Here is a 27356-nt window from a genome sequence, read left to right as displayed (position 1 = left end):
GAAGGTATGAAGTGAAGACGAGAGAATGATGACCAGAAATGCTGGGAGGAAGCAAGAAACAAATGCGCTGAGTTTGCTCACTACAATGTTTCTTCCCTCTTTTGAACCCTGTGATGTTTTGCATTTCTTTGATAAATATTATGTTTGCCTTGAACTCTGATTATTTAAACGTATCTGCCCCAACTTCCCCTAACACTGACCCTTGCCTTCAGCTGATCTGTTCACATGAACATACAGATGGATGTACACACATATGTAAGAAGGAAAACAAAAAGGCTTGATCCACAGTTTAGGTAGAAATTACAAGAACGCTTACAGTGAAATATCACAGAGATCTGCCCTCTGCATATTTTGTATTATTTTGCTCAAAGATTGGAAGGGGGAGGTCTGTAGGCAAATAACAAGACTGGGCCCCAGCACAACCTTGTACATGGGTAGCCTGAGAGCAACAGGCCAGATGGACTCATGATAGAGGTGGAAGCTACGAGAACCGTGTAAGCATCTCAGCCTCATCGACTCAGCATATTTTTCATATAAGGCACCATGCCCAGCTCTGTGTATGTGTGAGACTGTGGCAATTGTCTCAGCTTGGGATGCAACATGGAAATGCAAAGCTAGAAATGGAGGCAGGATCAGTGAGTCCCAGTGTCCTGGTGCCCACACAGGGGCCCAATAATGGCCTTGAATATATTGGGAGAGCAAATTATTCAGGGACACAGAGAGCCAGACAGGAGAAGCTAACATCCACCTACATCAGGGTGACAGCTTGAGCCTGTGGCTGATATCTTAATCCCTTAGTACTCAGGGGTAGGGGCTCAATGTGCCAGGAATGGATCAGTTACGCAAATGTAGCGGTAACATAGAGCATGTGCCTGGAGCAGCATGTCAGGCCATGTCATCTTGGATGTCCCAGAAACTGCACATGACAAATGCCAGGATATCCGAAACGCTAACACCGACTTCCTCCTCACTGCACTTCACATCCTTTCAAGGGTAATTAACAATTTGGCAAAATTGATTTTGAAAAGAGGGGAAACAAAGACCAAATTTTATTTACTTTTTCCTTCTCTTGCGCTAAGATCCGTTTCCCCTCTGTACACTGTACAGTTCAAGTTCACTCTGTAAACAATCGAGTCTCATTTTGTTCTTCACTTTGGGGTAATTCTATAGTGGAAGGGCCATCTGGTCACACTCGTCCGGACTCTCGTATCTGCAGTTGTGTAACCTGTGCCATGAGCTGGGAAAAGCAGCCTACCCGGAGCTCTGGGAGGCACATGGCAGCTCTCCGAAAGTGCAATGGAAAAACTGAGTTTTCCCGGGGAGGCCTCCATTTTGGGCTGCAGCTCTGGCTATCTGGAGCCAAATCCACATTCCATGTGACTCCAGGGGAGCTTTGGTCAGCGTGTAATTCGGTGTGGGTTGGGCAAGGAAAAGACAGAATATGAAACTGCCAAGTTGGAGGCCTCTTCCACAGTCGTGACCCGACCGAAAATGCAGTGCCGAGTTGTGTGTGGGTAATTCAACCATAAAAAGGCAGCTGTGGTCTTATTAGCTGTGAACTTGAGATCATTTTAGCAGAAGATGAATTGCCCTTAAATGATTGATCTGCTATTTGGAGGCAACACTATTCTCCCTGCGTCTCTCAAGTGAAGACACTAACCAGATGCATGTCCCACACCCAGAAAGGGTATTTGTGGTATGGCTCGTACCATGGCCTGCTATGGAATGATGACCTTGAACTGACAGTTCCCCTTTAAGTAGCAAACTTGTGCTTTTCATCTTAATATGATATGCCAGAGGCACGGGATAACAGCCGACATCCTTCCCCACACCAGATGTCTATGCCAGGTTTAAGCTGATAAAAGCTGGAGAGCGTGTTTTCCCAGAGGCTAGAAATGGGGATGGTCAAGAAGAGACGGCAAGTCTTCTGCATACAGCTCCCCTCCAGGACAATCACAGTGATGCCCTGTGAACTTAAACTCCAAGTTTCGAGCAAGGAAAATGGCCCTCCCCTTTGTTAGTGCGGTTTTGGGGCCAAATAACCAATGTGCTTGAGAGACTAGATTTATCAGCTTCAGCACTGTTGAAGAAAGGCTGACCTTGAAAACTGGGGGCCTCCCAGAGGAGAAGAGCATGCCCAGGCCTGAGATGGGCCAGCCAAGCTCACACTGATAAGAACTTGGAGGAGGACAGTCCAGATGTAGCCGTATCTGGCCTCCTGGCCTCTGTCTTCTCCTGAGCCACAGAAAAGTCAAAACCTTCCAGCAGATGCTGGAAGATTTCTCCCAGACATGGTCACTGTAGCCTTTCTCGTGCATGTGTTGCCTTCCTGTGCTGCTTGATAGTCCTTGCCACGGTATAGATTTTCCGCTGAACTTTCTCCCTACCCGTTAGCCATTCCAGCTTTGTGGGTGGAGACTGGGACTGAGGTTGGTAGGAGCTACCTAAAGTCAAGTGTGGGATCAGGTATGTGAAGAAACAGAACAGCCTTGAAGACAAAGTCTCCTGTGTGTACTGCCTTTGATCACTTCCAGAACTGTTTCTCATGTTACCTTGTTTGATTCTCATCAAAGTTTCAGGAAACAGGGCAGGTAGGGACAGAAGAAGAGACTGAGCTCCCCAGGAATCACCAGAGTATGTGGCAGGGCCAGGGGGATCTCGGCACTCCACTGGCCAAAATTTCATCTCAGAATGCAGGAGAACCCAGATAATGGGCGACGCCCAGCATCTTCTCATGTTGAACGTTCATCTGTGAGCCTTACTTCAGCTGCGATCCCCTCCCGGGGTTGAGGCAGTGCCTTCCATTTGGCTGTCTTGAAGCCACACCTCTTGCAGTCCATCAAAATTCTTCCCAGCAGGACCTTATGGCTGTGCAGTTTGGAATAAAGAGTTTCACTTTGAGATAGAAGCTAAATTGCTAATGAAGAAGCCCACCTGGCAGGCTTCTCTCCCCGGCTGTCTTCTTGGTCCCTCTCCATCACCAAGTAAGCTCATACCTGACAGTGTCTGCATGTGCACCCAAACTCCCCCAAGCAACCCTCTAGCACCTGGGTGGAGAGGCACGTGTGGATAAACTTTTTCCTTGTGGGGCAGTACAGGAAGGCTTTCAGAACACAGTGTTTTGTTTTAAACATAAGAAACATGTGATCTAAAGGCTGTAGAAAGCCCGCACTGGTGCTTGCCTCTGCATGCCGTACTCTGCTTCCGGATGCCCAAAGGCTTGTCCCTGCAGCTCCTGTGAGTCTCCAGTCAAAGCTCCTCTTCCCACTGGGTCCTCTTCCCAACCACCAGCTTACTGACAAATCTCAGTCCATCTACTCCACTCCCTGTTCCCAATCCTACTAGGATTGTTCTGCCATTTCTTTTCACATACTATGGGTCACTTCCTGAAACACTGTATAATTCACTTATTCACCAGGTCATAACATATTGATTGATTGCCCCTTCTTCCTAGAATTAAGAGGGGAGGCAGTTGGGTTGCTGTTGCCCAGGGACTTGTTCTAAATGCCTAAGGCAATGCTTGGCTTGTTATGGGTGTCGCAGTTTTTGTTAAATCAGTGAAATTTGCCTCGCTGCCCATTGGACCCCCCCTTCTCTAATCGTCTACTTTGTTTATCCTCTTCCACAATCACTAGCTTTTCTGTATGTATCAAATCACTCCAACTCACTGACTCGCCTCCTCCTGTGCAGTGTGTATTCATATGTGGATTATCCACCATCCCAATTAATCACAGAAGCTTTGGGACTAAATACCATGTGTATAGAGAGTATGAAAGGACTAAGTTCATACTCTCAGTTATGCATGTGGAGAAATGTATTGTTCATCCAGATTGGCTGAGTCCTCCAAAAAACCGCTTAGGGAGCCTCAAATCACAAGAGACCAAGAATTACTTCCAGCGAATGAGAAAACACATGCCAGGTTCCATATCTCGATCCACGATGAAATACTTCACCTCCTCTATCCTTTGTGACCCTTCTCCTGCCTCTTTATTTTCTGTCACAATAATTGCCAGCACATGTGTGTTACATGGAATACCATGTGTAGGTCAGTGGATCTATCAACTGTGTAAAAGTGAGAAAAAGAAAAGCTATTCAATGTTTGTTAGCATAAGGACAGGAATGTATGCAGTGGAGAGGGATGGGTCAGGGAGGCACATACCATGTCTTGCAGGCTGAGCAAAGCTTAGCTTGTAAACCTATCCCTGCCAGAAGAATCAGTCACTGGGTGAACAATTTGGTGGGAGTCCAGGGGAGGGTGTGGGGAGGGGGAAGTAAAACAGCATCTCCTTGCTAAATGCCTGAATAATTCACAAGGAGATGCCTATCTCCCGAGCTAATCAGATCCTAGTTCATTTGAACATTGCCTTCCCAGTAGGACAGTCTGCCTGGGAAGTAAATTATAAACTAAAGATCGCATGATGACTGTGCATTCAGCGTGGAGTAAGCGTTCAGTAAGCTCGGCAGCAACAATTTCCCAATTCAGATAGCCGGTGATGTGGATGGTAGACCAGTGATCCCATCAATGCTCACTGGTTAGTTTACCTCCATACAGTGGTACTGATTGTCAATCTTAATTCCTGTTCTCAACTTAATTATTACATTACACTTTTGTGCTATTTGTCACTTGATCACTCATATTTTAATTTATACATTGACATTCTTACAAAGTTATGTTTTAGTTTATAAATTCCCAGTTTGTCTTAGACTCTGGCTATACTTAATGCCTGTTGCTAACTAGCCCTACAAATGAGGAAGAAGGGTTATGGAATAAGGTTCCCTCAACTTATGTATCTTCCACATATATGTATCCCCACTGCCTATCCTATCAGATACCATGGGCCATTTGTGCCTTTGCTGTAGTGGCCACTTGATCACAAAGCCATGAGTATGCTGGACTCGGGGATTTTTACCAGCATTAGACTAGAGTTTCAAGTGTCTGCTTGGCTCCAAAGGGTAGCAGGTCCTGCATGTACTGCCCCTCCTGTGAGAGCTGTACTCACGTCGCATTCTCTTTTCTCACTATTCCTTCATATTGCTCCCATTTCATAATGTGATTTAGTGAAATTAAACTCAAACAGCACCAAATTATATAATTAATTTACATTTGGCTTCAATTACATTGACTAATTGATCCAAGCCTGCTAGCAGGTTACCTGCAGCCTGAGCTGAACCAGGCAGGTGGTAAGTATGCCAGCTTAATTTGATTTTTAAAATTGTTGTGAATCTCAGAAGGATCATTCTGTAAGCCAGGTGAGTCCTGGTTATTCAGCTGCCATGTTGTCTGTGTTTCTCTAATTCCTCATCAAAGGATTTTTTTTTTTATCATCTCTCACCTGGGCTCTAGTCCATCCTACCAATATCGCTGTTCATTTTGCTGATGTGGAATGCTAACCAGTGATTATTCCGAGGTGATGGGAAGAAGGGGACACAGCTGTTGTGGGTGTACCCCAGAAAGCAGTTTCCAAAAGTCACACTTTTTCAACAATTAGTTAGGGAGAATGTTGCTGAAATAGTTCCAAGAACTTAAGAGTTTAAGAGTTAGCCCCACAGGAAGTTGCAGCAGCACCTCAGAGGTCCGTAACAAGATGGGAATAGCAAATATAGAAATGAAGGAATCTGTGAGGTTGGGACCTGACCAGCTTATTCTTTGAGGACAAGTTCTTTTGTTTTTTTAGATTTATTTATTTAATTTTTACTTAATTTAACATTATTTTATCTTATTTTGGAAAGTCAGGTTTACAGGGAAGATAGAAAAACATCTTGCATCCACTTGTTCACTCCCCAGTTGGCCACAATGACCAGAGCTGAGCCAATCTGAAACCAGGAACCAGGAGCTTTCTCCAAGTCTCCCATGCGGGTGCAAGGTCTCAAGGCCCCAACAGCTATTCTCTACTGGAGGCCACAAGCAGAGAGCTGGATGGGAAGTAGAGCAGTCAGTACACGAACTGGTGCCCATCTGGGATCCCAGTGAGTGCAAGGCAAGGACTTTGATCTTGTAGGCTATCATGCCAGGCCTGGACAAGTCCTAGTGCTTTTGTTAATCTCCTGAAATGGTGTTCATTTCTTCTCAAGCAGCACTTTCCAGTTTTGATCAGATTTCATCCACTGATGTGAATAATGCTGCTATGAATGAGACTCTATGAATTTGGTTTAAGAGGCATGCATTTAGCCTGCTAGTTTCATGGCCAGTTAAGATGGCCTCCTCCTGTATTGTAGTTCCTGGGTTTAATTCCTGGCTTGAGCTCCAGCTTCCGGCTCCCAGCCCACACATGCTATGACAGGTAGAGGTAAGGGTCCATGTGGTTGAATATCAGCCACAAAAGTGGGAGACCTGGATTGAGCTGAGGCTTGTAGATTTGTCAAGAACATTGTCACCTATTATGGGCATCTGGGGAGTGAACCAGTAGATGGCAAAGAATGCTCTCACTCTGTCATCTCTATCATTAACTCTCTGCTTTTCAAAGAAATCACTGTTTTTTTAAGTATATTTTTTAGACAATTCAGCATTTTGAACATGATATTACTGCATTTGGAGGGGAAGACAAGCTGTAGAGTTGTTGACTCCGTTGATTCAGTTTAAAGCTTGCTTTGATGCTGATCACACATTACAGAGCAAATAACACGGTGTGATCACCTGTTATCCAGTCTGTGTTGCCTAAGTATTGCTTAACATGAAAGGAGAATCCAAGCTATATAAAACGAGGGTGTGCAAACTGGACTTGCACATAGATTAAAGCAAAGATTATTACCTCAATGCAAATTAAATGCTGGCATTTAATTCAAAAATTGATTCCTAATCAATTTTAAAAATTCCACCTGTTTCCAAGTTACCAAGGGCTAAATACATCTTCATTTAACATAAATATTCCCAGTTTTTCTCCTTAGCATGCTGAAGATTCTCCCCAGTAGCATTACCTGGAAGCTTCGTCTTACATATTGCAGTATTTGGAAGGAGGGCCATTTTCTCTGACCACATTTTATGTTGTATGTATCCACCTTATGTCATGCATTCTGCAGCCAAGAAGTGAACGTGGTATTAATAGGATGCAGTCCTATTGACAGTGGATTGCTAACCACATGATCAGATCAAGATGCATACTTGAATTGGCTGTATTTACGTTCCAGATGCAGGATGATTATCTGACAACAGAGGCAACATGATTTAATACATAAGGCTCATGCCAAGATTCTGGAAATCTGGGTTTTATTCCTGGCTTCCTCACTTAGACCATGTCTACATGAGTGGAGTGTTTTGTGATTGCACTGTTCTGGTTGACCCCAAGCTGCTTTCCACCCTGTCCCTGCCACCAAAAGTGTTCTATGTTCAGTTGGCATATCACTGCCTCTCTTCTTTATCCTTCTATTTAATTTCTCTTTTTTAAATTTTCCCTACTTTTTACTAAATTATGTTAAATTTTTATTATGAGGAGGAGTACAAAAAGACATTTTATTGCTTTTTGAATTTGCCGATGTTACTGATTTTCCCCAAGATGTGCCTTCTTCCATTCCCCAGCAGCTCCTATTCTCTTGTCCTCAATCCTGCTCCTTTTCCCATCTGCTTTTATTTCATTCATTTTGTGATTGTAGAGACTCATCCCATTTCTGCTTCAGACTCTTTTTTTGACACTGACCTAGGGTATATTTTCATGTAAAATATTCCCACCACAAAATACACCTGTGAGATATGGCAAATGGAGAAATATACAAACATGCTCCAGAACACACACACACACACACACACACACACACACACACACACACACACACACACACACACAGAAACAGAACAGCAAACGGGACGAGTCCCAGGTAGTTGCAGGATTCGATGTTAGGTGGACTGAAAACCACTCTCAGCGCAGTCTGTCCTGCCACATATGTGGTTAGCATAATCTGTTGCTCTGAGCCCTGAGTTTCCTTGAGAATATGATCTCTGCATGTCAGGAAGTGTTCATTTCCAAGGTCAACAGAAATGCTGAAGGCTGACTTTGGATCAACTAGAACACTTCTACGTCTCACATAAACTCCTCATGTGAAACAGAACAATAAGGAATGGAGAAAATAAATCCACCAGTAAAACTGCTGAAAGCCTGGGGACAGCTGTTCACCAGGCACAGCATGCTTCACCTGCCGAGATAGCCAGGCACTGCAGAGGCCAAGGGTCATCTTGCTTGGATAAATCTTGATGTTTTCCAGGGCTGTGTTGACAAACAAAGCATTGGAGACCAGTTCTATTGGCTGAAATTTACTATTTGGGGTTTTGTGTTTTGTTCCTGTTGAGTTATATGCTGAGTTGTTCAGGGTTGAGTTCACACTCAGTAATTTTTGAAGCAATAAGATATTATTGGCAAAAACAAAGACTTGTGCTTCTTTGACTTAGATACTGCTGCAAAAAAAAATCACATGTTTTTCTTAAATTCATATTCCTTTTTAAAAGTTATTTATTTATTTGTTTGTTTGTTTATTTGAAAGACAGAGCTACAAGAATAAAGCAAAAGAGAAGAGACAAAGGGAGAGAGCAATGTATCTTTTGGTTCACTCACCAAATGTCCACAATGGCCATGACTGGGCCAGGTTGAAGCCAGGATCCTGAGGTTTATTTGAGTCTTCCAAAAGAGTACAAGGGCACATTTTGTTGGATCATCTTCCAATGCTTTCCCGGGAACATCAGCAGGGAGCTGGGTGGCAAGTGGAACAGCCAGGAAACAAGTTATGCCAACATGGGATACTTGTATTGTTAGCAGTGACCTCACTTGCTATACCAAAACACCAACCTGCTCCATGTGAGCACTGTGGACCCACCAGGAGTTAGACACCTGAGCAGTACCCAGTGTCTGGACTGTACCTGCAGCAGATCAGCTCTTCACCTACATGTGCAAGAGAAGCTCTTGGCCTCACATCAACTGTAGTGGGCATCCAGGGACACCACTCAGTTAAGGGAACACTTGAGTGAGTGCTGTTGCCCTGGGATTTTCTAATACATCATGAAGATTCCAGTCTAAAGGGTTCCTCTGGTGCTTAAAAGTTTAGGAAACTCTGTGTTATTTCAGCACAGCAGACATCTAAGGGAAGATGAAATAGAAATATCCAGGAATATTTACTTTGGCAAGCCTACTAATCTTTGCTATGTGGTCTCCAAGAGTAGAGTAATCCTTCTTTTCTTATAAAACATACCCTGGACTCTTAGCCTGAGGGGAAAGAGTGGCAGTGGTGCTGTGAGCGCCCAGCAAGAAGGCACTACTGAATAGACAGCAGATTTTCTACTTTCAAGTCAGCCTTTCTATTGAATGGACACAAAGTTCCAAAGCTCACTTGGGAACCAAATATTCATTGTTGAAGAACAATAACAGTTAGAAAATAGAACAACATATAGATTGGCAGGTCCTTGGAGGTTGTAAGGGGATCAAAGAATTTAATAACTTACCAAACAGGTATATATTAAACAAATGAGCTGATACTAGCCATCTTGGAGACCTTGCTTATCTAAAGATAAGTTTATGCTTCTAAGAGAGAATAGTCTATTCAGTTGCCGACCGTCCAGGAACATTTTCTTCATCATTTGGTCAATTCTTGGGCACGAGAAGACTTTGCCAATCTATTCTTCAAGGAAGGAATTTCCTTGCTAGGTCTTAGATTGGCTTGATAAATGAAGAAACACCTAGAAACCAAGGAACTCAAGCTGTTTACAGCACTAAATCAGAATCAATCGCCTTTGGAGCAAGAAAGCCAGTGCTTAATGCGTACAAGGAACTCATGCATGTATTGAATAAATGGCTGCAGCATATCAATGAATCTGAGCATGAAATCTTTGGTTAGAGAACATTTATGTTGGCTTTAAGTTTACTCTTTCATTGGAAAGTAAAGAAGTGGATACTGTATCAGGCTATTTGACATAAAACCAACAAATGTAGCTTGTTTCTGAACAATTACTGTAAATCAGGCAGTACCCTAAACATTCTGTATGTGCAAACTCAGTTATCACAGCAAGGTTGACGCAGGTGTGGCATGGAGAATTTCGGTCACGTGTCCCAAGTCACATAACCAGCAAGTAGCACAGACTGGACTCAATCCTGATTATCTTTTTCCAGGTTCCGCTGTTTTCACCAGTGTTCTAAACTACCACCACTTCCCACAGCAAATGAATAAAAGGCTTGCTTAAAATTTACATTTACTGTAGATGGTAAGGAAAACTGTAACAGTGATACACTATAGTACAGGATTTTGAACCCAGCCAATCCATTAGGAGTTTGAATTACAACTCTACCAGTGACCCTGAGTAGGTTTCTTAATGTCTCTAAACTGATTTTAAACTGGAGGCTCCAGAAATAGCCTTATAGAGAGCATTTCTATGGGTTAAATGCAAAAAGCCACTTTGTGAATTAATGAATAACAAGAATAATAGCAATAGCTTAAGTTCGTTGAGCATTTGTTATAGAGTTTGTAAGTGTTCCAGTGAATCTTGCTTAGAATACTACATACAGTACATGTAATGACAGCTCATTGTCTACCACGTTTGGGATGGTTTTTAATCTTTGTTAACCATTGGGGATCCTCTTTATTATCACTGAATTCGGGGACTTGGTGGATGAACACTCATTTGCTTCGACTAATGATTGATTGAAAATGATGTTTCCTTCTGGGAAATATACAGTAGATTCCTTGAAAAGAGAAATGAAGAAAGTAGCTAACTAAATGTTGCTCACACCTATTCCTAGGAATTAGCAGTTCTAAGTGACAAGTGAGGGAACATTTGAAAACCTGTCCTGATCATCTTTTCCCATATAGAAAAGGGGACTGGATGTCAGCTCTGGATAGTGTCCCCATTTCTAGACATGTTTCACAAAGCAGTGTGGAGAAAGTTGTAAATCAGGAAAAGGGGACAAACTAGTTCTACCAAGCATCTGGCCAGTACTTAAACTTAGGCTCTATGTAGGAGTATAATAACCTCAAATCTGATGCAAATTACGGTGATGTTCAAGAAGTTGGATGTCACAGTAGCAGCAGCATGACAAGCATCTTTTACAGTAGTAACATGGGAAGGTCAATGGATGGCAACATCTTGATTCTTTGGAATGTCATAATTAAAGGTAGACTGTTCTTCCTTATTGGCCATTTGAAACTGGTTAGAAACGTGTGTGTGACAAGGAGAAAAGGAACAAGATCCAACACTTCAGGGGAAAATGAGAAAAGCTGGACAGATTTTCATGGCTGCAGCCAAGCTCAGGCTAGCCTTAGGGGACTGGAAGCAGTGAAAGGAACCAAGATGAAAACCTAATGTCGGATCTTGGAACCTGTGTTGAAGATAGGACAAAGGCAATAGCAAAAGTAATCAAGTCTTTGCTGGGCCTCAGATGGAAACCTGAACAGTACTAGGAAGTGCAGAGAGCTTGGACTAGTGTGGTAAATACTCCAGATAGCCTCATATGCTAAGGCTGGGATGCCTCGGCGGGCCTTCACTCACAGAGTGCAGAACAACTACGTAGGCACAGGTTACAGAGCTGCAAAATACTGCATGATTTTCCTTCTTTTGGGGATTTTTTGGAAACTCCTTCATAAGTACAATTTTCCAGAGGGAAAATTTCATACCTCTCATCTATTTCTCAACTTGGTTTGTGATTCAAAAACATATGAGTGAAACCTACATCAGTGTTATAATTTGGTAGTTAACCCGGATGAAATATATTTCCCCACTTTTTAAATTCCCCAAGAAGCACATGTATGGAATAATGGAATCACAACTTTTGTGCATATCCAAAGAGGAGGACTCCCCCCACACAACCAAACAGTGAGACATGTGTGTCTCATGACACCACCAAAGGCAAAGGAAGGCCTGCTCCGAAGGCCCAGGGTTCTCTTGGCAGCACTGTGCATCCTGCAAGACTTGCCCCGGCATGCGGCTTCACCTCTCTTCTTTTCAGTCTAACGTTGTTTTTAGCACGACTACCAACATTTATCCACAGAGTAGTTCTTACACTTCTGTTTGCAAAAGAGTACAAAGCTGGTAAGGGTTTCCCTGGTCCATGTTGAAATAAGAACTGGGAAAAAAAATGTAACTAGTTTTCTTTTTACAAAAGCTAATTTCTTTCTTTAAAAAGTTATTTTTTATCTAATAAGAAGAAAAACTCATTTCCTGACTACTGATTTGGTGTTAAACAGAATACTAATCTGCTGATGGTCCTAGTTCATGGTGGTTTGCTGCTTGGTTTTTATTCTGCTTGGTTTGTGTAGGCAGCCACTTTTTAGACAATTTTTTTTCCTAGCCCATGACATCAAAATTGTGGGAATTGGGTTTTGTTTTACCTACTCAACAGCAGTACAGCTAGCCTACAAATGAGCATGAGCGCTGGATCAAGTGGCTGTTTTTTCCTGCTTTATGTCTAGAGACTGCTCAGATGACTGATGTCCCAGGAGGTCATTGCCACTAAAACAGGCGTGACAGACTTGCGGCTTGATGTGTTAGACTCCTGGCTCAGTGGGCCAGGCCAGCATCGGGCACTCGGAGTTCTGTCCGTCGGAATGTGCACAGTGTCGCTTTCAGGAGAGCCTTGTTGAACTGCTGAGTGTATCACGCGTTCTCCTGGACTTCCTCCTGGAGGAACACTGCCCCCAGCTCAGGACGACCGACCCTCTGTGAGAGGAAAGGGGTTTTTACAAGGGCATGAGAAGTAAAGAATCTGTATGAGAAAATCCCAGGCCAACTTTCTTGTTGACTTCTGTGACCTGGCACAAGCTCACCAGCAGATTTGCTGTCCCATGTACAAAGAGCAAAAGCAAAAAACAAAAACAAAATCTCCAATCGCCCCGATGCCTCCTAGCTCTGGTAGAACATAGAGGATGGAAGAAAAAACTCTTTGGCCACGATTAAGACTCCTGGAAGCTGAAGCCTTTTGACCTTAGGAAAGTTAGATGCATTTTTAAAGATATTTTTGAGAATAAATATGATTACTACATTGATGCCATCTACACCAACACATCCAGATATTTTGGTTTCTTAGAAATGATGTGTTTCCATTCTTTACCAGTTTTATCAAACTGATATAGTTAGGAACAGTTTCTTCAATGATCTTTATATAAAATCATAATGTTTGAAAGCCATTAGAACTAAAGTCTTGCAGAGAAAAAAAAGTTGTAATAGAGATAAGCTATTACATGATGATGCTCGTTTATAAGTTCATGGGAAAACGCTTTGCATGACTTTCTCTAAGTCACGTTGGCAGTTCAGATGGCTTTTCTCTGCCCGACACCATGAAGAAGAGTAGCACGTACCACAAGCAGGTGTTGTAAAAATTAAATGTGCCCTTTAGCCCAGAGAATGATCATGATGTTCTTATCACCACACTTTAATTTAAGTAGCACTTAGAAAAGAGCTTAAGAGCAAGAAAAAGAGCTGTCAACCATCCTACATATTTGTTCTACTATCAAGTCGCAAGTTCCCTTCAGGTCATCTCTCTTGTATCTTCCTGAGAAAGTGTCAGGATATAACTAAGTTTTCCTTCTGAAACCTCACAACAGTCTCACTGCGCTGTGTGGGTAAATGCCTTGGGATAGGTTGATTCTTTGAAAGCTTTGCTGTCTGAGTAGGTCATGCAGCCCTGGGACTACTGTTCATCCATTTCTACTGAAGCCATGTCTGTGTCAAGAGCCGGTCTGGTACTGCCTGTGCTGTCAGGAGCACTTGCCACTCCGGCTGCTGGGAAGCCAGCCAGCTCTGTTGTTTTTGCTGATCCAACCCAGTGGTTTTTGCCCTCTGCGACAGGCAATTTACTGTCATGCATGTAAGTTCTTAGCCAAAAACTTAAGACTTTCCCAGCACTCTGTCTTCCCTCCTTTCATTCTCCTCTTCTTTCCCTGTACTGCATAGCTCCCTCTCTCAAACACTCTACCCTAGGACTTAAGATGTCTTGGCCTCCCTTCAGTCCCCACCAACTCTGAGGGCAGTAGCACCAGCCGCTCCTCCCTCGAGTTCAGACCAGGGGCTCTTGGGTCATGGTATGGAAGTCATCAAGGGACACACTTGGCTAGCTTTCCTTCTTGCCAGCCCAGCAGTTTCATGCTGCCCTCTGTGCAGTGTCTGAAAGTGCCATGGCACAGTTCTGTCTCTGACTGCTTAAGGTGAGAGAGTAAATTCCTTCCTCATTACTGCATTTGAACCAAAAGTTGAAGTCTTCGGCTGTTACTCTGTCTGAATGTCAATCGCAGGCATAAAATAATGTTCAGCTGTAAATCAGATTGAAAGGAGTTGGAACTGTGCTACACTATAGACTATATAGGGTTATATATGTGGCTGCAGAATGCTACTAAAAGAATACATTGTGTTGTTTTTCTTTGTTTTGTTTGTTTGTTTGTTTGTTTCTTAAAACATTTTACTTTGGGATTCTTGGCACTGGGCCACTCTTTACATGAAAGCCACAAATTATGACTCTTTTATATAATTTAAAACACTATTTAAAGTCTGATTAACGCTTTTGTGATTGACTTGGTAAACTGAAATTTCCTGTAAAGGAAAAAAAAAATCTATTTTCTTTTACTTTTGTTTCCCTCAGAATGCTGACAGCAGGCAATCCTCTGAATGCTGCGCAGTCTATTGCTTTGATGTAGACACACTGCAAGGTGAATTTAACATATATAGTTAAAGGTTGGGGATGCTTCCCACACAAAGTTTAATTACTTGCCACATGCTAATAAGTACGGCCATACTGTTTAACATTAGATGAACATGTGTGTAGGAGAGAGATACACAAAGAATCTGCACATGTGACAGGAAATGAATTAAACCGAACATCTTGTTTAAATAGCTATACATTATTTAATCAGCAGATTGGGATTATAAATTTACAATAGGAAACAGACAAATTTAGACTTAACAAAAATTACCCTTGGAATTGAATTTGGAGACATACAAAATGTACTACACTGCATGAGATGGTTCCACCAGATTCTCCTTACACAGACGTTGCTCAAATGAAAATATCTCCTAGAAGCACAAATTGTAGCATGTATGTCTCATGAAAAAAAAATCACTCTTAAATCTTACATTTCCTCTTTGAGACATTTATCATTCCTGGAGAAAGCAATATTTCTTTTCTTTATCCCTAAATCTGTCTTCTATTAAAGTACAGAACCTTATAAATCAATAATAACCCTTTAGATATCAACCTCTTCATAAGTATACCCTGCAAAGCCAGGTAATTGTTTGCATATTTTATACAGAAATAAATGGGGGAGAAACATGTTCCATTCAATTAGGGAGGAATAAAAAAATTTTTGTATGGCTTTTTAACATTTGTAAAATTTTCCTTTATTCTATTTTACATTACATTTTAAAAATGAATTTATTTCACACAGTAAAACAAATAGATTGGGTGATGCTGCGCGGTTCTGTAAGCAGAACTGTTGCCTGGTAGGAGCTGGTAGGGATTGATCTTAACATGGCTTTCATTCATATATAAAACTTTAAACCAGAGAGTCTAAGGAATGTTAGACTTTAGTCAAATGAAGCTCAGCGTCTTTCTGATGCTTCTGTGTTTCCCACCAGAAGTGGAGAAACTCCCCTAGGATTTCCCAAAGGGATCTCAACCTAAGGAGAGGCGCTGGCACCTGGAGCGCTCTGTATTCATAGAAACAAGATGCTTACCTGTGGTGCCAGCCATCTGTGTTCATTTAGATGGTGTGTGTGTGTGTGTGTGTGTGTGTGTGTGTGTGTGTGTGTAGGGCCCAGGCACAGAGCTCAGGTTGCAGGTCTGAGTGTGGCCCACAGTACAGAATGCAACCTTCTGCCGGTGCCTCTCAAACAAGACCCTCATCTGCTGGTCCCTCCAGAGAAGCAATTTCACCAATACCAGCTGCGAGGGGAATGTTTTGTGTTTGCTTTATTCGAAGTGAAAGATGTTAAACAGGAATTTTCAGAAGCACTTTTGTTTGGGGAAGGAGAAAGAAGATCACGGAAACTGGAAAACATCCATGAAATGAGCCCGACATCATGGCCAATACTGATCATTTCTTGACAAGCTGTCTATCAGCCAAGCCACAACAATGGTTTATTCAGGGCCTTCGGCTGTGGACAGCGCTGGTGGCACTGTTCGCTAAGTATTGGTGTGACAGTGCTGGCATTTCCAAGTTTTCACTTCCAGAACTGCAGTACTGGGTAGAACAGTGGTTTACTTTCAGGAGTCTTCAACATGTTTTGTTGATGGGAACAAGAAGAATATCAGTTTAAAGTAAAGGCCCTGAGTGTAGTTCCAGGAAAGAGAGCCAAACCGGAAATAGCTGCACTAGTTCATGTCAGTGTGAGACTTCATGTTTATTCATGAAAATCTTATCTAAATACCATCTCTATAACTAAGAGATGGATGAGTTCATTTGTGTGATCATTATTCATGACCAAAAGATCCTGACTGCACTAATTTATATACGTGCAAATATCTATATCATTTGGCTTGAAATATTATTTTAATACCCGAGCAGTTCCTTTCTAACACTCACAATTTCCCTGGCTGATATTTATCTGAGCTTCTTTGGCACACTGTGCTCCTAAACATGCACTGGGCAATGTTGCTAGTCTTTATATGTTTGACAAGCAGATTGACAGAGAGAAAGAGACCAACAGCAGATTTTTCCATCTACTCTTTCACTCCCCAAATGCCCACAACAAAGCCCAGAGCCAGGAACTCTTTTGAGGTTTCCCATGTGGGAGCAGGAATCCAGGCACTTGGGCCATGATCCCGGGCAGATTTGCAGGAAGCTAGATTGAAATCAGACTTCAACTGCCACTCCAACATGAATGAACGCTGGTGGTGTGCCAAGCAGCAGCTGAAGGCGCTGGGCCACAGTGTTCCAACGCTGCCATGCTGGCGCCCACGCTGCAGTGGCGAGGAAGGCCACGCTCTCTCAGTGTCACAGCTGCTTACAACAAGCTGATTTGCATTTCCAGTCTCATGTCAAATTACTCATTTATGAAACTATTTTATGGTGTAAAACTCCTTCCTACACTCTTCTCAAGGGGAAAATTCTCTATTTATTAGCTGGAATTCAGTGCCTTTAAAAGCCTATTTGGAAAATAGCTGCCAAACTTAGCAATCCTAAGAACATTTCATAATTCCTAGTGTATTTCTAGAATTTGGACATCATCTGGATCCTTAGAGGAAGAGTGGGAATCTTGATTGACTATTTCACATATTTTGAGAGTTATTTAAAATGAAAAACAGATTCGGCTAGGTAGCATCTTGCCTGAAGAATTCACTGGCGTGCATTTGCACACCACGATGCAAAAGATGCATAAGGAACTATTTAAATAGCAACCCTCCTGCTATTCTGGTATTTGACAACTGCTGTGAGAGATTTTTTTCCTAGGTGTACAGCAGTTTCTTCTAAGGGCTCTGATAAAAATCCATCTCCACATTTTGCTATTTGTGTTCTCCTGTGACTTTGTCTTGTTTCATGAGCCAGCAAGAATCATAGGATCCTCAGAAAATTACAGGACAAAGATCCCATACAGAAGAAACTTGGCATGTGGTTGGAGGAAGCAAAAATGAACTCAAAGCAGGAAATAAATGGAGATTGTGGATGTTTCGAGCAGTGATGGGCAATGGTTTTGTGGGAGGGTTAGTTGAGTAGAACATGATAGCATAGATCTGGGGGGAGAAGTGCTGGTGCATCCAGCATGGAAGAGTTCCCTTGGAGCAGAGAGGAATGCGAGCGGGGTGCAGAGGTGGTAGTGTTGCCTTGATGAGAAGCCATTGGCAGTCGGCGCCCTTTAAGGCTAACAAAGCAGCCCAACTGAATGCTACCAGAGACCCCTAAGCAGGGAATCTCTCGGTGACAGAGCTGTTTGAGGAAAATCATTGTGGCAATGACAGAGGGTTGGTGGGGGAAGGGTTTAGAAGCACAGGGCTGTTTCAGGCAGTCCTGGATGACCAGGCCTGTGCTAAAGTCACAGCACAGTGGATAAGTAGAACGCCTTCGAAAGAAACTAGGAAGACATGATCAAGGGTGAGTGACTGCCAAATTCAGTAGATGGGTGGCAAAAAAGGTCAAGGTGACATCAGGATCTCAAGCTTCAGAAACTGGAAAAATGGAGGTGTCAGCCTAATTGTCGTGGCCATATGGGGAGTGAACCAGTGCATGGAAGATCCCTCTATGTTCTCTCTCTCTCTGTTACTCTGCCTTTCAAATGAATTTTTAAAAGAAAGAATAAGACAACATCATGTTCAAAAGCTGTAGAAGTAATTACCCTGGGACCATCATTGTTGCATACAACATGCTAAGCTGTGATGTTGGCACTTTTATGGGTTCTGGTTCAAGTTCCAGCTGCCTTGTTTCTGACCCGGCTCCCTGCTAATGCACCTGGAAATTAATTAGAAGATGGCCCAAGTCCCTGATTCCCTGTCACTCACATTATAGACACAGGGGGAGTGCCCGACTCCTGGGTTTGGCCTCACCCAGCCCTGCCCAGTACAGCCATTTGGGGAGTAAGCCAGTAGATGGAATATTTCTCTGTCTGTGCCTTTCAAATCAATAGATGAACCTTACAGCATACAAATAAACAAACAGAAAAGCTATTATCATCACTGATTTACAAAAAAGAAACATGGGAATTATTATAAACAATGAGCATATGTTACAAAGATTTAGAAAACCATCCTAAATGTTTAAAAAGTACTTAGATATCTTCATGACTTTTAAACATTGTCATTTTCTTGCTTAAGTAAAACTGAGGGTTTTTTTTTTTTTGCTTGTTTGTTTTTTTTTAAGTCTTTCTTTCTTTTTTGCCGTAAAAGGCATTAAAAAATACTAATGGAAAAATACCTCTGAAATTCTAAGTGACCAAATCTCCTTTTTTATTTTTGTTAAAGATGTCTGCGTGGAGCAGACAAAGCAGTAAGATGTGCGGATTCAGATGTTATTAATTACATCTGCATCCCCCACAGCAATATATTTTGAACTGCAAGGAGCCTCAGTGGTCGTTTGTGGTGGAGCCAGGACCAGAATCCTGGACTCCCAGTTCTGAGTTCAGCACACAGCCCACTTTATACAGTGCTCCCCAGCGGGTCACAGAGCCGGCTTCAAAGAAGCCTCGCCAACCCCACAACCGACACTGGAAGAACAGAGTCACCATGAAGCCATTTGGATTCTGACTGTGATCCTCAGATGCCACCCCATCCAAACCAAACCTCGCTCGCTGATTTCAGTTGATGCACATTCCACACCAGCGCTTCCAGCAAAGCGACCACATTGTGCTTGGCCTTGGGACCTGCTGGTTAGCTGTTCCCACCCCGCAGCCCTTCAGTAACAGCTTCCCCAACTTGGCAGTTCAGACAGCGGGTTTCCAGCCCCCTCGCCTCCCATTGCAGGCATTTTAAAGGGAGACCCTGTGATCTCCATTCATGGAAAACAATCATTTACACTTGTATAAAGTTGAAAACCTCTAGGGAGGCCATTTGGTAATTTAGCATTTTTGTTCCGTGTGAAAATATCATTTCTAGTTTATAAAGGAAAGTTCAAAAACATTGTCTCTTATCATTAAAAGCTTTTCAGAAGTGTGTAATCTGTGTCTTTATAGGTACGGGCCCTATAAAGTGCCCTGAGGAAGAGAACATGGACCTTCCTACAAAGAAATACCTTCAGTATCTTAAGTTGCTTAAGGAAAGGTCTTTAATTTACAGCTGACTTAGTCCTGCAGATAAACACTTTAAAGTCCTTGGACTCCACAGTCAGTTTTAACAAGCTTTTAAGATGAATTGGGCGTGGGTGTTACCTGTTATGTTGTGATGACTGTAGAATCCAAGAAAAGAACACACAATTTCATCCATTCCCATGGTCTGCACCAGACTCTCCCAGAAAGTTGGACAGCATATAGCTCTGACCCTCTGGACCTTACACTCCAGGGCAGCCCGCAGGGTTTGACGGTGCCCTGAAATCATGCAAAATGCATGTCCACCCAGGACTAGAGTGTAAGTTTACTGGGAACTAGGGTCTCTGCTGAAGGAATTAAGATGTCTCGATTAAGAAGAGGTCAAATAGGATGATGGTGAATTTTAAATCCAACCCCTAGTGTTCCTAGACCAGGAAGAGATAACACTAAGGCACCGGTACATGTTGGGGAGAAGAGTATGGGAAGACACGCTGGGACCCAGGGAAAGCCAAGGACTTACAGCGACAACAAGAGGCCAGAACACTTCCTCTTTAGAGCTCTGGGGGAACCCATCCCTCCCAGCAAAGCCTTCACATGGGGGCTTCACCTCCAGAACTGTGAGAGCAGATCTCTAGTGTTCCAAGTCATTCATGCGGGGTTCTTTGATAGGGCACTTCTGGGAAATGAATAGGAGAGAGCCTCAACAAGTTCATGGCAAATGGAATTCATAGACAAGTTGATTTAGCTGCAGAAAAAAAAATGTTGAAATCCATGCATGCCATGGCTATTCAAAATGTTCACAGGAAATGTGTATGATTGAAAAACTGCATGGATTTCCAAGTTTTTTTGGCAGCAATATTAACGTCTTTTAATTCCATTTGTTCTACAAACTTTGAAGAGCCCTACAACAAGTCCTATTTGCAGTCCAGTTGGGCACCTATATTGTTAGAAAAGCTTCCCATGTAATTTGAATATTTGAGAAGCATCACTCTAGATTAGTGGTTTTCAAAGTCTTTATTAGAAACAGCATCAACGAGGAAGTTATTAGAAATGAAAATTTTCAGGCCCCACACATGAAAATTCTCAGACCTTCAAATCAAAAACTTGGAAGGGGCCTCCACTAGTTTACAGTTTAAGAACATTTCCTGGTGATTGTGATGCCTGAATGTTTGAGAAACGCTGCTCTGGTTGACATGGATGAGCAATGGAAGATAACCAGCAAACACATCCGGGGCTATATAATAATCCAGAAGGTTCTAGAGAGTAAGCAAAGAATGCATATGAAAACTCCCCACCACACTTGGAGTTCCTTAGAGGCCAGCATCTCAACATACATCTTGCAGGTGCAATTTGGGAAGACAAGCTGTTTTCTCATTATGGGTATGGGGCTACCCTAACCGTTTGCCACTATTATAGCTACCCTGACCTATCTACCCTGAGGCACAGGAGGAGATCAATTTGAACACTTCATATCAAAAACTTCATCGAAGCCAAGTCTGTCCTTCAATTATTAAATAACTGGCTCACTTTGCCACTTCCCTGACCACAGCTCAGAGAATGAAACAGGCCAGTACATTTCATTGTGGTGTGGAGTTCGGTTCTTTGCCATAATCAAGCTACGTGAGCGTGCAGTCAATTGCTGCAGAGGGGTGTAGCTGCAAGTTGTGCGCCCACTTGAAATGCTTTGCTAAAATCCACATGGCCAATGCTTGCTAAAGAAACTGTCAGCCATCAGCTGTTTTTGACCTTTGATTAGATGAATGGCTTAAGAATCCAATTTAAATATTTTCATTTGTTTCTTTTCCATCCTTTGCAGGTCGCACTGACAAAAGTTGCTCCCATTGTAGCTACCTAGCAGTGTACAGCACAGGTCTCTTCTGTCTTATGCCTTGGTCATGCGCTTAAGCTTAGAGTACAATTTCCACAAGCACTAAGGGACAAAACATTTGTTTTTCTTATAACTCTTTCTGCCACTTAAGGGGGCCTTAGAAACAAACTGGCCCTATCAGGAAAGAATCCACTTCTCGGTTCTAACTGACACTGGCAAAAATTATTCAGCAGAGTAAGTGAGACTTTGAGGACCCCTTTGAGGCATTTGTCTTTGTGGGGCTCTTCCCAGGCACCCAGTGGGCTGCAGATGACCTAAGTGAGTCACAGGGAGCCCCAGATGACTGGAGTGACAGGGGTTACTCTTGCTAGAAAGTAAAGTAATATTTTAATGCATATTAAGTGCAGATATCTTTTTGTAAGATAAAATGTTGAAAACAAACAAACAAAAAATTGAATCTCTTTCAATGGTGCCTGCCCAGGCTTAGTCTGGGCGGATCTGCCTGACTTGTAGAGTTGCCACAAAGCAAGTGGTAGCCCACTGATGTTGAAACTAAGATGCTGTTTCTTCAGTTTTTATGTAATTGGCATGAATGTACATATTTATGAAGTACAAGAAGATATCTGAGTGCATATGTACATTGCATAACTATAAACTCAGGGTAATCAGCAAATCCTTCATCTCAAATGAATTTCTTTGAAGTGATAACAGTCAAAATCCCCTCTTCTACCTCTCTTGAAATACACAGCGCATCATTATTATCTGGAGTTGCCCCACTGTGCCCTGACAAACCAGTGTTTACTCTTTCTTTCCAGCTGTAACTTTGTTTACCAGCCTCCCCCAACACCTCCCAACTCTCCACAGCTTCCTATACTTACTACTCTGCTCTCCACTTTGATGCGATCAATCTTTTCTTATTTTAATTTTTTTTGGAGAGTCTGCATATAAGTGTGGCTATGCAGCACCTGTCTTTCTCTATGTGACGTATTTCACTTAACACAATGTGCCCCTGGTTCATCCCTATTTTTGAAAAATGACAGAATTGCATCCTTTTCTGTGGATGACTAAATTCCATTGTGTAATAAACCACGTTCTTGATCTGCTCATCGGCTGATGGACACCTGGGTTGATTCCATACCTTGGCTATTGTAATTAGCACTGCCGTAAACACGGGTGTGCAGATGTCTTTTTGACAGGCTGATTTCATTTCTGGAATACCTGAAGATTCTTGTGTTGCATCTCACACCTTCCGAATCAGTCTCTGTAGCTGGGACTCAGAAATGCAGATCCAAACAACTCTCTTAGACAGTGATTTGGTGCAATGGAGATGGAGAGTCTCTGTTGTCATGGAAACAGCCCCAGATGCAGAGTCTACAGGGCATATTTTTAATCTCTTCTCCGACGTGCATCAAGTGCTCCTAAACAGTGCCTGCTGCTTGTTTTCAAACTTAGTTTCCTCACTGTCAGATGCAAATGCCACTTGCCCTGCTTGCCTGGGAGGGGAGGCGTGAGGCTCAGATGAGTTCAAGTCTCCACATACTACAGGGTGGGCACTGCAGTCAGGTGAATGGAATGTTCACCAATGGACACAGTCTTCACGGGACTACCAAAAACCCTATAGCCGGGAACTATCTAAGTGCAATAGTTCAGAAAACATGAGAATCGATGCAAACATTTGACAATGAGCAAAACATCAAAGTTCTCGGTAGAAACAGGATCTGTATTACTAGTTTCTCTGTGAGCTTCATTGACACCATTGTTGCTGTTGAAACTGGATGTTCATCGTTGTTTCATTTTGTATTAATTGCAATGTTTGTAAAAGGCATTTCCATAAGTTTTGGTGGGTTTATTCCCTGATTGTTAAAAGGTACTCTCAACTTTTGCACCTGAGGCTCGTCTCCGGCCTCACTGCTCTCACCTAGCCTCAGTCCTTCATACTGGATGGCTTGTGCTTATACATGTACAGGTTGTCACCTACAGCTGGCTAGGATGCTTCCAGCCCCAGAATATTCTCAGGTAATTCCAAGCGCTTGTCTAAAAGTCCCATGGGCATGCTTGCTAAAGCCCCTGTTGAATTGTGGGCATGTAAGTCTTAGGATCCTCAGGTAGGCCTAGGCCTGCACGCAGTGCTTGCTTTCCAAGGACCACATGAACTCTTCATAGAGATGTTTGGTATGAGAAGCAGTTCAATTTGTCTAATTGGGAATTCTGTCCTTGTTTTAGGGAGAGCCTCTCCAGGAGCAGCACACCCCCCCTAGGAAATTTGGACTTTCAAGTTGCTTTATCCATACCTTACTGCATTGCCAAGGCTGCTCCTGTGCACCCAGAGCTGGCCTCAGTCCTGTTGGGCTAGAGGCAAGAAAATGGACACGGGTCTGGATAGCCAATGACTGGACATGGAAGGATGGCTAAGGGCCTGCAGGTGGCTGATGGAGGAATCAGGGCCCTGCTCTCCATGCTGCTGCTGGCTCCCACCTCGAAGACATGGGCCAGGGGGAGCCAGGGGCTTGCATCTGCCCCTCCATACAGCTTGAAAGGACTGGAACAAAGCCTTCTGTTTCTCTCAAGGGAGTGTTATGTGTGCAGTATTTGCTGTAAAGGGAGAAAAGGACAAGAACTCTTCATGAGCAACCCGGCCCAGCAGCCTATGGCACTCTGGAACCAAGAGAGCAAGCAAACAACCTTAGTAGAACAACAAATAAACTGAGATGCTCAACTACAGAGCTACAACTCAGAGGACATGGACCTTCCGTGCTAGCAGATGACAGCCCAAAAGGGAAGAAAGGTAGGAACAAAATTAACTCTTCATATCATAATAGCAGTTATTCAAAGTGGAGACCAGTGATGCTAGGACATCCTCAACTTGTCAAGTGATATCTGCCTTTCTTTCAGTGCTTTTCTCTTCCATGTATAATGATCCTTAGAGTACCCTGTCATGCAGTTTATCACTCTGAAAAACCTTGGGGGAGTAAACTCAATAATTTCCCCTCTCCACACCCTTATCCCTGAAAGCTGTGAACACATTGCCTTACAGGGGAAAAGGAATTTTAGCAATGTGACTACCTTAAGGATGGCAAGATGGGGGAGATGAATTTGGTTTAGCCAGGTAACAGGCTGAGACAGAGGCCAGAGGATCTGCAAGAGCAGAAAGAGTTGGAAAGATAGTCCAACTCAGGTGGTTGGAGGGAAGAGAAGGGAAGCTGAAAAGTGCTAGGAAACAAATTCTCTGCAGAAGACTTCAAAGAAGAAACCCAGCCCTGCAGACACCTGATCTCTACAACTGTAAGAGAGTAAGTTTTCCTTTCTGTAAGATGCTATATTTGCAGTAACTTGTCAGAATCCGAAAGTTAATACAGTGAGAAAGTGTTGACATCGGTCATTCTGACTTTTTAAAATTGTGCCTGGCGTTAAGAAGCAGTGGTCTTGTCTTGCAGGTTATTTGGTGGCAAATGTTCAGAGCCAGCAAAACACTTATTTTTGCTGTGTATTTGGAGAACTTCAAAGCATTTTTTAAGTTGAAGTTGGCATACTGCATGGGCCTGCCCCTTTGGCAGATACAGTCAGGCACTATAAGATACACATGTTTTCTGTCTTAATAGGAATAACAGCTAACTGTGGCTTATGGCATTTCCATTGCTGCCAGAGTTAGACAGATTAAGAAGTTGGATTCCAGTTACTTAAATCTTGAAATCTAATGTTTGCAGCTTTATGAGTAAGGTCATAAAACAAATAAATGTAGAGGGATAGCTTTGTTTATGGTAATGGGATTTTTTTATGTACCCAGTAATGTCAATGAAATATAGTCACTTGGACAAGTTGGAATGTGAGGGCATTCTCATTGTGGATGCCATGCTAGCCTCTGGATCCACTTGTGTTCATACTGTTTCTGTTTATGGTGGTAAAAGCACTGGCTAGTTTGTAATTCTCTACAGGCTCTGAGTTTGACTCAGAGCATGGATCGTGGATTGGAGAACACACTTGGTGACTAAGGACGAGACTTTGAGATACAGACTACCAGGTTTGCATCCCACACCCACTGCATATTAGCTGTGTTTTCTTGGACAGTTTCCCCAATATTTGTATGTCAGTTTCTTCACCTCTAAAATGAGGATAACCAGACCTCCCTCCCAGGATTGGCGTGAGCGTTAAATAGTTTAATGTGCATGGAACACATCCAAATGGTGCTTGGCCCCTACTTTTTATCTGTAATCCTCAGACCACAACTCTTCCCATGGATCCAATTATCCCCCACCCCCATATTCTTATTGCCAACACTTTGAAGACAGACCTGCTGCCATCTAGGTAACTTCCATAATCTGATCTGAGCAGGAAGAATTTGTTAGGGATGGAAAGATCAGATCATATAGTGTCCAGGTCATGTTGAGGGTCATTATTTCTGGCTCTCTGTCTTCCAGACACAAGGTACTCCTTGGCCCTGTGTGTGGCCAAGTGGTCTGTGTAATTACAAACATTTAATTTTTAAGATATTCTACCGCTATTCCCTTTTACCACTGCAACTGACAGAATACCAGATTGTTGTTTTTCCATCATCCAATCCAAAGATGGAAACAAGGAAAATCCCTAACTTGCAGAAAAAAATAGGCGTTTGTAGTTTTAATTCTTTGGGATTTGATAGCTCTTCGCATTGTGCTGCAACTTTGCCAATCCTAACTGACACAATTGCCATTGAATGACCTCATGGTTTCCCCACTCCTAAAACTGTATCAACGGCAGCTTGACGATGGGCAGCAGATGCTGGAAAGAGATGTCTCTAAAGTCAGTGGCTAAACCTCTCTCTACTTTGGTTTTCCCTTTCTTCAAAGTGGACATAAATAGGACCTTCCTCATGGAGTAATTATGCAAATGAAAAATGTTAAATGAGTACTCAAAGGAAATTTCAAAGGTATTTTCAGGGCACTTATCCTAGAGCATGATATCGCTAGTCAGTGATAGCTCCTTTTATAAGCAAGAGGGAATTGGACAAACCAGGACATTCTCCTGAGCACTACCTATGGCAGTGTTCTCTCCCAAAGATCCAACTTTGAACTAAAGATGAGCAAATCACCTAACCGGACAGGTTAAGCTGTTCCAGTGGCCTGTTCTTCTTGGCTGCAAGTTAGCTGTCCGTCAGCTGGCTATCTGTAACAAACCCTCACAAGGATGGGATCTCTGTGCTAGATGCCTTCGAGTTTCTTCTACTGCTTCTAACACTGTGCCTTGGAGATACTTGGGAGTTTTATTTACTTGATTGTTTTGAATACTAACCAGCATCAAGTGTCTGCCACACTCACTGTCATAAGGCTGTAATCCTCTGAGGTTGATGATGTGAACTTGCTTGACTAGACACAACAGGTGCCACCATGGTGTTTAAAGAATGCTGTTTTTTAAGACCAGATGGACATCTAATGGAACTACTTGTGTAGGAAGTCACTTGAGAATTCTTTCCACTGACAACTTTATAAAACAGGTTACAAAAATATATATAAAGTATTAATCTCTCATGTGCAAAGATGACATGGAAAAGAACCCGATGGAAGTGAGCATTTGGAATGGTGGTTAGGGGGTCTACATCCCACTGGGGAGCACCCAGGGTGAGTTTTGACTCTGCTCTCAATTCTAGCTTTCTGTTAAGGGAAACCCTGGTAAGGAGCAAATGACAAGTAATGTATTTGGGTCACTGCCTTACACACAGGCAACCCAGATTCATCCTGACCAAGCCCTGCTACTGTGAGCATCTGGAGAATGAATCAGAGGCTGGGAGATGTCTGTCTTTGACTGCTTTTGAATAGATAAAACGGTTTAAAAATACTTTTACACAGGGAGGCTGATGTTGTACAGTGAGTTCAGCTGCCACCTACAATGCTAACGTTTAATATGAACGTTAGTTCAAGTCCCAGCTGC

The 27356-nt window shown here is 42.7% G+C and overlaps 1 long non-coding RNA gene across 1 annotated transcript in view; it reads left to right on the top strand.

Annotated features, from left to right (window-relative positions):
• The window catches only part of LOC121145866, an 82543-nt gene extending 58179 nt beyond the window's left edge, over nt 1-24364 (top strand). Inside the window, exon 3 of the long non-coding RNA XR_005882093.1 lies at nt 23679-24364. This is a non-coding gene — a long non-coding RNA (uncharacterized LOC121145866). The remainder of the gene's footprint in view (nt 1-23678) is intronic.
• Nucleotides 24365-27356: the final 2992 nt, after the last annotated feature.

The sequence above is a fragment of the Ochotona curzoniae genome, unplaced genomic scaffold, assembly GCF_017591425.1.
Source record: "Ochotona curzoniae isolate NIBS_2020 unplaced genomic scaffold, NIBS_Ocur_1.0 scaffold_3835, whole genome shotgun sequence".
Classification (NCBI taxonomy): domain Eukaryota; kingdom Metazoa; phylum Chordata; class Mammalia; order Lagomorpha; family Ochotonidae; genus Ochotona; species Ochotona curzoniae.
Note: the sequence above shows the minus strand (reverse complement) of the source record. Positions and strands in the feature narration are given on the sequence as shown.